The sequence below is a fragment of the Hippichthys cyanospilos genome, chromosome 19 (genome assembly GCF_059441005.1).
Source record: "Hippichthys cyanospilos isolate Australia breed blue-spotted pipefish chromosome 19, RoL_Hcya_1.0, whole genome shotgun sequence".
Classification (NCBI taxonomy): Eukaryota; Metazoa; Chordata; class Actinopteri; order Syngnathiformes; family Syngnathidae; genus Hippichthys; species Hippichthys cyanospilos.
In genome coordinates, this window is record NC_142387.1 from 7064131 (window position 1) to 7076456 (window position 12326).

The following is a 12326-nucleotide window of genomic DNA, read 5'->3' on the forward strand; positions in this document are numbered from 1 at the left end:
CCCAGTAGACACCTCTTGACTAACAGACTTTCTGCTGTAACAGTTTTAAAATAATGGACTTATTATTTTTGACAAAACGTCTTTTCATCCATCCTACTGACCCTCAATTATCTGTGAGACAGCACAGATTTTCTGACAGATTATGTCAGATCAGTGGCTCTGTGTTTTAACCGCGCTGCCTTTTTTGTGTTCGGCCTACGTCCTTGGTGTGGTGTCTGCTGCTTTTGTCAAACTGCTGAAGAAAAGATCTGGGTTATAAAAAGAACATCAACATAGCAGGCCTTTGAAGTTTCTGCAAGAAATGGTGGAGAAGAGCGGGGAAACAGTAGGGTCCCTTCAACTTGAAATAGTAATTATGTTAGCACTTTGATATGTTGGAAACTGGGAACATGCGATGAAGCCTCCTATTCTCAGTGCTCCAGTAGCAAGAAAAGATGCTCCCATTCTCTGGAATAATAACCACATAGACGTTCAAAAACGGATCTTCATTACAAAGGCCTATTTTCTCTCACAGAATCTGAAAGAAAACCTCATTTTGCAGCTCTAATTGATATAGAATCTAATGAAAGACTCTTTTTTTTCAGTTAATTACATCCAACCATCTGCATAATGAAATGGAGAATTCACTTTGCGCAAATACAGTAAACCCTTTAAAGTTAATTGACATAAAAGTTGTATTTTCAGGGGCACCCAAAAGCCAAACAATGTTATAATGTTTGTTAAAAGCTAGCTTGTTCAGGTTAAATAGTTTTTACAGTCGTTCTGGAACATATCGATTCACTTAACATTATTTACTACTGGGAAAATAGTTTTGAAATTAGAATAACTGACTGTGTTCCACTTTGGTGGTTCCACCACAGATCGAAAGCCACATCACAACTTCACCCGTGTTACAATCCAAGAAAAACCCATATAAAGCCAATCAGTTGCATCTGGAGATGGGGTTCATTTACACTCTGGAATATAAGACTAAGGAAAGGAAAGGGAATCCTCTGGGTTCAATAACTGCGATGCAGTCTGTTCTTTTTATGGTTATGCAGCATACGACTGCTGCAGTGAGCTGTTAGCAGTAAGCAAGGGGAGTGGGGCTCAGAACTCCTTTGCAGAAGTTTCAGTTACATGAAACCTTCTCCATGCCGTCTGGCCAACTGGTGCTCTCCACCCTGTGCTGCAAATGAAAACATGGGTGTGTCAATGAGTAAAAGAGCCAAGAAAATAAACTTTTTTTTGTTCTGTACCCCTACTCCTCCCCAACTTCGGGGATAAGTCACTGCATCAAGAGAAACGGCGTGTGGGAGATACACAGTGAGATAGCAGTGACAAAAGGAGGGAATAGAAACTAAAGAGCAGGATTAGAAGTGTAACAGGCAGACAGAGTCTAATAATTGAGCCAAGACTAAAGGGAGTATTTTTGTAGGAGAAGCATTGGAGCTGTCTGAGCCACCATGCAGCTTGGTGTGGCTGTCCTCTCCCTGAACTCAACAGACTCAAGGAGGTGACACTGCCATCTGCCTCTTAGCAGTCAATATCAATAACCACATTGGAGGTCACTGAAGGATGAACCGTGGAGGAAGGAAAAGGATGGGTTTTGTAGAGTGGATGACATTTACACTTATGAAAGCTTCCTTTTTTGTTCATATATCAAGATGGGAATGGGTTGGTCTGTCATCTTTTAAATAATCCACATAGTCATACATTTTGAGGCACACCTCATTGTCAAACAACTATAAAAGGAACTATTTAAAGTACACATACCATAGATTACTGAATATTGAAAAATCAGTAGAATTCATTCAAAGGCGTATTGAGAACAGATTAGATAGATTGATTGCCGTGATGGACAGACACTGCCCTAATAAGCCTGTCATTTTCCTGCTATATTCTCCATCATTTGACAACAAACACCCCAAATACTTTAACTCTTCCACTTGGGTCAGGACCTCATTGCCAACCAGGAGAGGACACGCCACCCTTTTTTTAAACTGAGGAATGTGACCCTAAATTTGGAGATGATGACTTTCAACCCAATCGTTTCATCTGGGAGTTGAAAATTGTGGCTTGATGAATCCAAGAGAGCTACATTATCTGCAATACTATTACAATCAGTAAAACTAAGACACCAACTGGACCTTCTCAGAGCATTAAAACTATTATGGTTGTAAACACAATTGATGTCAAAGCATAGCCTTGGTGGCGTGCAAACCTCACTGGAAACAAATCGACTGCATGCCTGGAACATGGATACAAGGAGTAAATGTTGTCAGCAAAATTAGCAAGTCTTTTGAACCCATCGGGTTTTGTTCAATGGCACAATTATTCTTAAGCTGTTCTTAAGCCATTCTGAAACAGTTTTAAGTGCTCTGAAACCGTCTTAATTTCAGTTTCAGAATGTTTTAATGTTTTAAGAACATTTGTGACCTTGGACAAACTCAGACGAATCGTTGATGTGAACATGCATTTGCTACGTACCCAACATTCGCAAATGTTCGCATCTCCGTATGATAGGGCCCTAAGAGACCTTCCAAAAGATGCAGTTTAACATATATTCCAATTTCACAATCCATGTGTAAACTGGATGAGATTTTTCAGACCACCGTTTGTTCAAACCCAACAGTCACCAAAAGTGTCATAACAATCTGTTAGGATGTGCCAGCAACTTCCTTTGCACTACCGGGCCCAATAACAAATGGTGATCTGTCACACAATTCACTTAGGTTTTCAAGACATGCTCAGACTCTTGCCATGGAGTCGGAGTGGGGGGGATCTTTTCATTCATACTCAACATTGAACACTCTGTAATTCAGATTTTATCTTCTTTTTTATTCCCTATCAGAATATGTCTCAATATATTTGCCCATAGAACATGTATGTTCCTTGTAGGTCAGTTATTTTTATGCCACATAACACTTGCAGAAGAGCTCCTGTACCTTTTCAAAGACACTTTTGAGGATTTCGTGATGCTTCAGTGGAGCGGGAGGAAACTGTCTGTGTGCATCATTTTTGGCAAGTTGGAGAAGAAAATAACAGTGATTTATTTTGTCTTGTCATGTAGGTTGGGACTTTGTCAAGCAGTCAGCTGCACTCACTCAGCCTTTCTGACTCTGGATACACATTCGATTTTATTGATCCCTGATTAATATGGAATACTTTAGTACAGTCCGATCTTTTGAGGATTTTTCAGATAACCGTAATTTATTCAAGAGGAAATGTTCCAAATGTTGCAATTATCTGTGGGTAACCTCTTTGTTTGTTTTCCAAAAGGGACACCACTGCGTAATCACATAAGTTAGTGACCCTGATTCCCTCAGGTCTGTCCCCCGTTGCTTTCACCCCCGAGGCACCCAGATTGTCTGACTGCTGACCCAAGAGTGACTGCCCAACGGTCGTAGATTAACCCCTGACCCATACCTTTACTGTTTGACCTCTACACATCCCCCACAGTGACACAACAGAGCCTCATCCAGATCACAGTCTCCCTGGAAGCCCGTCCAACAAACAGACACTGGTAGGAAAGACTATATTTTTCTTGTGTATGCACAAGCCACTTCCTTTAAGGCCTGACTCTGGTCTGTTCATCCCAGAGCAATTTATCTGTTTAATTTCCTCTCCTCTTGTGAGACAACACTCCCGTTTCATTTCATAACCAACCAGAGTGGCTGTTGAATCACATAGACGATTGATTTTTTTTTTTTTTTTCCTCTCCCAAAATAAGAAGCGGTGACAGGCTGTTTGTTGTGGTCCTGAGACTACTATGCTGTTTACAGAAATGATTCATCATGTGCAGATGAAAAATGTTTGGAGGTGTCTTCCAAAAAGGGATTTGGCTGTGTCATCCTCCCCCAAAAAATAATTAAATAAAATTCAACATTCTTTCAGGCATGCATGCCTTGTCACAACTGCAGATAATGTGTTTTTTACCTCTCGAGTGTCACCTTTATTGTAATGTTGAAATTTAAACCCACTAATAATAAAAATAGGTCAATGGTCAAATCGGATTTATTAATAAACACAAACAAAGAATCTAATGTGATTTGGATACATTTACGCACCTTTAATCTTACAATTGTGGAAAAGATTCACCAGAACGTTGATTGGGCCAACACTTGGAAAGGCAATCAAAATAACTGACCTACAGTATGTACTGTAGTTGTCCTCAAGATGATACTTTACATTACATGGGTTTAGAATTTGACATATAAAAGTGTGAAACTCTAATAGACTTGTGATATATACTTTGAGTGCATAAAAATGGAGAAACAGCTGTGGTTGACCAATGTTTGGTTTGCGTCATACTGATCCACGCCTACACGTTTTGCTTACCCTGGCAAACACTGCTTTTGAGAAACATTTTCAAATATGTGCAGTTTAATTCTCTAAAATGCTGTTCTTATGAAATAAAATGGCCAAAACAATAATGCCACTTACAAAGTTGATTGGGCTCCTTGGTGAAAAAAAAAAAAAGCTGTTTTGAAGTCTTTTACTCACGTTGCATTATCAGGTCGGTATTGGAATGCAATCACGAGCATGTGTTATCTTTTTTCCCATGCTGCTATCTCCTGGAATGTGTTTAGACACCAGCCTGCTTTCCACTTGGACACATGGGTGTGTCTCCCACAAGCAACGCTGTCCAGGACAAGCAAAGATGGTGTAAGAAACAAAGTTTGCGTGCTAAATTACAAGGTGACACTGACGCCTGTATGTCAGAGGCGTATGCTGAATATGCAGGAAAGAGAGTGCAAATACGCATCTCTTTGATGGGAGGAATGTTGCAATTTTACTCATGGAACAGCATTACTTTGTGTGGTCCTGGCTATATAGTTTTTTTTTTTCTTAATACGTTATTCCTATAAATGACGAAAGATTGTAAAAACTATTGTATGCCTAACATTTTTTTAAATGTTCAAAATTTGCCACCCATAGCTATTTGTTGAGTATAATGTGACATGACAAACAATTTTTCTTCTGTTCTTGCATTCCCTGTACTCGCCCATCAAAATCAGATTTAGAATCAGCTTTATTGGCCAAGTGTTTTTTTTTTGTTAGAACACACCAGGATTTTTTTTTTATCCAATAGTTGGAATACAGCGACTCTCGTGATGATAAGTGGCTGGATGGACAGCAAAAAAGTTCTCTATACCAGAATATACATTAAGCACAGATATTAAGCTACATAACAAGTCCAACAGTGTGGTGATATGGATCAAAAACATATTTGAAATAATGCAGTAAATTATCATAATATAGTTACCAGTTATGTAGTAATACAGATATATAACACCTATGCAAATGATGCCGTGTAACCGAGCTACAAAGATGACTAAAGTAATAAATACGATACAGAGATTTGCAAATTGTCATTATAAAATACGAGTCAACTGTTAGAAAGTTCATGGGAGGCAAGGAAAAGCTATTAGAATGTCAGAATATCTGAAAATGCAAATACACTGCTTACCAGTATTATGTTGTTTTTTCACTCAACATAAAAGCTCAATAAAAATAAATAAAAACAATAAAAGCAACTACTGGATTAAAAAAAAACTCCTGTGTGTTCTACCATAAAAAAAAAAAAAAAAAAACACGAGGCCAATAAAGCTGATTCTAAATCTGATTTTGATGGGCAAATACAGGGAATGCAAGAACAAAAGAAAAATCGTTTGTCATATTAGTTGCTTTTTTAGTTTTTTTTGTGGTGGGGGCCTGTGGTCCCTATACACCTAATTGCCAAGGGTGTAAATGTAATTGGCTTAAGTATAAAAGGTCATGTATTCATTTAATAACCTTTATTTATCCAGGAAATGGAATTTGGGCCAGATGCTCAAAATGTAACAATAAGAACAGTAACAACAAAATTCTCAGCAAAATTGGCAAAAATGATGAGCAAAAGTATCAAACAAAGTCCTCAGCAAAACTGGGGGTAAAAGGAGGACAAGACACAAAAGCCTGACCTATTTTAACATAGGACAAAAAGTAAAAAACTTGACAATGTCAGTTCTGTACTGTTCTTTGTGCACTACATTACAAAGATCCCATGACTACAGCAAGCAAGAAGCAAAAAAATCCTACATACTGTGAAACACTTGCCAGAGGCACTTGGATCAATATCGTCTTAAAGTCATCTTCACAGATATCAGTGTGATGTGGATGGAAAGTGAATTTCCATTAGGCAAAGAGCTGGTGGATAGGCTGAGACAAACCAACCACTAAACAAGCCATATAACAGGCCTGCAATGTTGGTGGTCCTGCCTCCCTCAGATTTTTATGGCCGGTGCTTTCTTTCTTAGACAAGTAAAGTTCGTCTTTAATTTCAGCAAGGGCCCACTTCCAATCATGGTAGTGTGTGAAACAGACATCACCTCCCACAGTTGATGCAGGGCCAGTTGCCAGTGATTGATTTGCTTTGCGGTAGTATAGTTTGCTGGGCTGAAAGTAAAGTCTTTTGAAACATTTATGTCATTATAGTATTGTATTCTTGATTCTACAGAATGATATATTTGTGGTCCACTTTGAATTTCCATTAACTCGTCCCCATGTCAGTGAACCGTATGAAATGGACGTGCAGAAAATAGAAATGGCAAAGGTGTGCCGTTAATGGCCGATGTGTTAATATTGAAAAACCAAAGCTGGAGTCTAAATTTGGCTCAAGTCCTAAAAGGTTCATCATGCTACTGAATCCTCTTCCTGAGCTGCAGCTGGGTTGCTGTCTACTGGTGTTCACAGAGAATGAAGGGAGGCAGTTGGCTTCGAGGTTGGTTGGTTGGTTCGTTGCTGGCTTCAGATCACAGCGCTCTGCAAAGCAGATCATGCCATGCATCTGCCCTGCACTTAACATAAACTTCCCCCAAAAAACATTTTTTGACATAGCTGGGGGTCATGTAAGATATATGGACCAGTATTGAGACGCCTACGGGAAATGAAATGGTAGAAGATGTAGCTTTGAACTACCCTTAGCAGATATAACAGCTTCCACTCTCCTGGGAATACTGTTCGAGATTTCAGAGACTGTCTGTCTTTGTTCAAGAAGATTTGCAAGGTTAGATGTCACAGATGTTGGGATGTTGAGAAGGCTTGGCTTTAGTTCTTTCCCAAAGGTGTTTGATGGGGTGGAGACCTCGCTCTGTGAGCTGGCAAGTTAAGTTTGTCCATACATGACTGCCTTCCGGTCCCACTCTGAAGTCGTGTAAACAGGACAGAGGTCATCATTATTACATTGACCAGTCAGTAGACCTCATAACAAACTGATTGGTCTCTGAGCCAGTCTTAAAAGGTCTTTGAGGGGAAAAATAAAACTCTTTGAAGTTCTTTTTGCCATGTGATCCTACTTGTCACTGTTGTACCACGCAGTTCACTTGTGTAGGGTGACACTAAACACTATTTGTTTGATTGACTGACAAAAATGATCACTTCAGTTCTACAATAGAATGGAAAAAAAAAAAAAAATATCCCATTAAAACTGTCACTGTCATCAGGATGGTTACTCTTTCTACTAACACCTCTCCAAGCCTTAGGAGAGAATGCCCTACATGTTCAACCTGAGATAATTAAATGTATTGATGCAATGTTGCAAACACAATGCAGAACCTCGAGGTCAATAATCTCCATGTAGTATCCCAGAAGAGATTGTGTGTTTCTCTATGATCTTACACGTTGATTAACACTGCCTGAACCTTTAAAAGTTGAAAAAGTGAAAAGTTCAATTTGAGGTTGGAGATTCAAAAGTTCAGGACAACTCCATCTGTATTCTACAGCCCTGGTCTTGATGTTAAGAAAACTCAGGAAGAAAGATTCAATGCGGATGCACCATGCTTGACCTACCATGTCGACGGACTTACACTGAACCGGGCCGTTGCTGATAAGGCTAAAAAATGAGTCGCTGTAACACAGTGGAACATGTTTTGTGCATATGAGGCTGCTACTCTGGAGGTCTTCTAAAGTTGTTGATTATAAGCAGACATAATCGAGTAGGGTTTTCTGTACAATGGAGCAGACAGATTTAGACCTAGAGCTACCTGCTGGGCTTGTCATGCTGTTTACATGTGCCAGAGAGGAGCAGTCAGCCAGATGCATGAATTATGAATCGGACGCAGATGACTCCCTCCCAAGCTGTGGCCTGCGGAGTGCAGTGAGGAAGCAGAAATAATGAGGCAGTCGCGGCCCTTGGGAGCTGTCGACCGAACCTTTAACTTCATCCTTGGGCCGCCGCACACCTCCACCATTGGGAAATGGAGAGGTTTGACCCCCGCTAGGGATCAACACGCTGGAAAATAAGGCACGCTTTTAGGCCTTTGGCTCGATTCCTGCACTTGCCCTCTTAAGATTGCATGCACAAGAGCTTGGCAAAAAATAACACCGTGTCGTATTTCTGTCGCCCAAAGAGATTGAACGTTCAATTGAGCTTGAAAACATTTGGTGGTTTTGTTTTGATACACTCCCGCCACACATCTCCTCGCATGCTTCACCTCCACGTGTCTCTCTTCACTTTCTTGTTCTAGTTATATTTCGGCCGAGTTTCTTGCGAACTTCAGCATTGTTGCGTGCCAAGGATGTCAGAGCGATACTGCTCGCAGCTGGACACACAGGTACGGCACTTTTTTAAAGTGCAGCAAGCGTTATGTAACCTTATCAGAAGCTTTTTCTTGCCGTTGGCTCTGGCTCATACCCCACAGATAAAATCCATTAAAATAAAGTAACAAATGTGATTTCTGTCTTGTTCCTGACTCAGTGTGTGTGGAACAGTGTAGTATAGGAATGGTAGGCTGACACTATAATTAGCCATTTGAAGGGCCCTGTTTAAAAATCTAGAGTGGCTGCTGTGAATCCTTGGTTAGCAGGAATTAGGAGAGTTCTTTATCCTTGAGTAGCATGCTGAGAGAAGGAGGGGAACCTGCTGAGGAACCCCTGCCCATATTTTATTGTGTGTGTGTGTGTGTGTGTGTGTGTGCGCGTGTGTGCGCGTGTGTGTGCGTGTGTGTGTGTGTCAGACGTGTGTGGGAATGCGCATATGTGTGTGGGGATCATCCATCTCTCATGCCTGTTGGCTTCCACTGAGCACATCACACTGCCGACGTGTGATGGATGCCATTACGAGTGTTTGTGTGCACGCTGACGTGTGTAAGTGATTTCAGTTCTATAGCATGCATGGCAAAATAATTCATTATTTTTGCATACGTGCCATCTGTAGAAAACAACTGACACGAAAAGCCTGCAGGTTTCACTTCAGTGAACCCTCAACTTGCATGGAATTCCGTTTCAGATTTGACTTTACAGACTATTCCGCAGTCCTGTGGTTTTCCGACATATGAGTGTTGCTTGTTGTGTTGTTTTAACACAACCACGGCTCCGCTTTCCCCTGGAACAATAAGTGAAGGCCCTGTGTAAAAGAGAGCTTTTTTTTTTTTTTTTTTTTTTGTCAGAGGAAGCAAAAGCTGGAAAGCCTGTTTAGAGTGAGAGCTTTAGCCGCAGTGCAGACTGTCCATGGCTCCAGATGTGTGTTATCTCATCCCATGTCAGAGGCCCAGCACATCATCATCATCATGTAATGCAGTGGGAGGATGTTAAACTCAGGGGTGATTGGCCAAAATAGATGCCTGGTACAGGGCTGTGCCGCTTGAGTCATCCTCTTAAGCCAAAGTCTCTTGGACACATTTCTATTCACATAACGCCTCACCTAAATGTCGAGAAAAGTTATAATAAATTACAGACTGCAATACATTGTTTGCGTTTGCAAAGCAAAAAAGCAAGCAGTACGCTTTGCTTTTTTCTAGGAAGATATTGGGAAATCTACACAACCAAATTTCATGAAAATTTGTGACATATAAGTTTAATGAAAAGTACATAAATGTGGAGCTGCTAATGTGGAGTACATATTTTTGACTGGAAATCTCATCTGAACGTACTTGTAAGTATGTTCAAATGTATTCATTTATAAGTACATTCAGTTGCATTTTTAAATACGTTCGAACTTATGTTCAAATGTATTTGAATGTGCTTACAAATATGTTCAAATATGCAAACCTATCTACATCTAAATGTTCTCGTAAGCTAAATGCCAAAGACTTTTTTTTTTCCATAATGCCACAAATTTTGATGATTATGCCCTATAACATTACGGGGAGGGGATCTTGTTATTAGCTTTGAGATTAAAGCTAATTATCATTAGAACATATCATATTATTAGAACATACTTGCAAATATGTCTGAAGATACTTGCAGGCTAAATGCTAAAAACATTTGCGCCCATAATGCCTCATTGTGTTGACAATCATACCATAGCATTTTGGGGAAAAAAAAGAAGCTTTTTTTGGGGGGAGGCTTAGCTTACAAGTACATTCAAATGTAGTATTTCCAAGTACAATATACTACAATATACTAGTTGAAAAGTATTTTAAAGTACGTTCAAGCATACTTGCAATGTTTTGAACAGATTTCAAAGTTTTTTTTTAATTGCTCCTGTAATTAATTAACTGATATTTAGATATGTTCCAACGTACTCTTCAAAACAGTCAAACATATTTCAAATACGTTCAATCATACTTATGAATATGTTTGGATGAGTTTAGCTCCACAATTTGGTAGCTCCACATTTATGTAAGAAATAAAATTAATGTCTTGTAGTAATAGAGATGAAAATATGTCATAATTGCATCTTTTTTAGTTAGTGAGATATGTAAACATAAGAACTGATTTGCAGAAACTTTTTTTCCCCACCAACGCGTTATCTCTCTAATGGTAAACATAAAAGCTGTGAACTAAATCCCATTAAATATTACATTTAAGACATGAAACACAATCAAACATATTGGGATGAAGCTTGTTGCTAAGCAACAGCTTATTTAAACTTTCGACTGGTATACAAAAATGTATACAACAGTAATGTAACATCAGTATTTCTTAACATTGGTTTTATTACAAATTTATCATGCGGATGTGCAACTCCCTTAAAAATAATATAGACACAAATGTGCCCTGAAGTGACGTTTGTAAACAACCATAAAGAAATCAAAAGAGTTGTTAGCCATAAAAATAAATCACGATTTTCTTTTATGGGGCTTTGAGCATTAAAATTACATTTGCAGAAATGGCTGCATATACGTCCAATATATTACATCAAACATTTTTACAAGTGAAACAGTATCTGATGACTTATTCACCGCCCCTGGAGTATAGCATTTACCATTTGAAGCTAAAAAAAAAAAAAAAGGCACTTCTTCACTGTCAGACGGTTAATTAGGTTAGCAGGGGTGTAATTGCACATTACTGCAAACGTATAAACTTCTTGCACATTGCAAATAGTGGGCTGTCTTCACACACACAAAAAAGGAGCCTGTGTTTTCCCTCTGGCGTGCTTCCATCGTCCTTCCCTCCACATGCCTCAGTGTGGCTGTCTACTTGCACTCCACTCCGGTCCCATGAGAAATCTGGGACAGACTATATTGTTCGAGCCAAGTGTATGTGTGTGTGTGTGTGTTTTATGTGTAAATGGAATTGTATGTTTTACCATATCGCGACCAAGGGAGTAGCAAGGAAGAGCGCAAATATATTGAGACGGCATCAGAAGCACATATGGACAACAAATGGCTCACTCATTGAAGTCTAGCGAGCATAAAAAAAGACCCATCTGGGTATGCATTGTCAGAGATTTATCATCCGAATATGTGAAAAAAAAGTCATGCGTATTATTTCAGAGAGCGAGCACTCTCGTCTTTTTCCCTTATCCGGTTGCAAATGCTTCCTAGGAAATGGATTGCGACCTTGCTATTAACCTCCTGACATTTTCTCTGCTAAAGCCTGAAAGATGACAGCCATCGGTCATGCGGCCTTTGTCACGTCACGGTCGGCCTGAGCAGTCCAGACGTGGACAATTCAAATTAGCAGCGATGTCTGCATGAAAGCACTGATGTGTTTGACTCATATGCCAAAAAGAGAGAATTTTCACCCTCGGCCACCTGATGTACTAGTTTCCCAAAGTGTCCTCATCTTATTCTGATGGAAGCCATACTTTAGCATAAAGTGTGACTTCTGATGGGTTTTGCATCTCTAGCTTTGCTTTTAAGTGTTGAAGAATCAGAGGTTAAAATAATCCAAGAGAACACGACACATTTAAACATAGACTGCAGCAGTGGTTCTCAGCCTTTTTGCAATAATGTAAAATGTGATGTATTTTTCAGCCATGTAACTCCTAATCAGTGCAAAGCACTTTTAAAAGAGTGCTGTGCCATCCATGTCTTATTTTTTAAACTCTAAATCTATTCGGCAACTTTTCAGCAACTGCAGAGGATAGATCATGTTACACCATTTCATATATATATATATATATATATATATATATA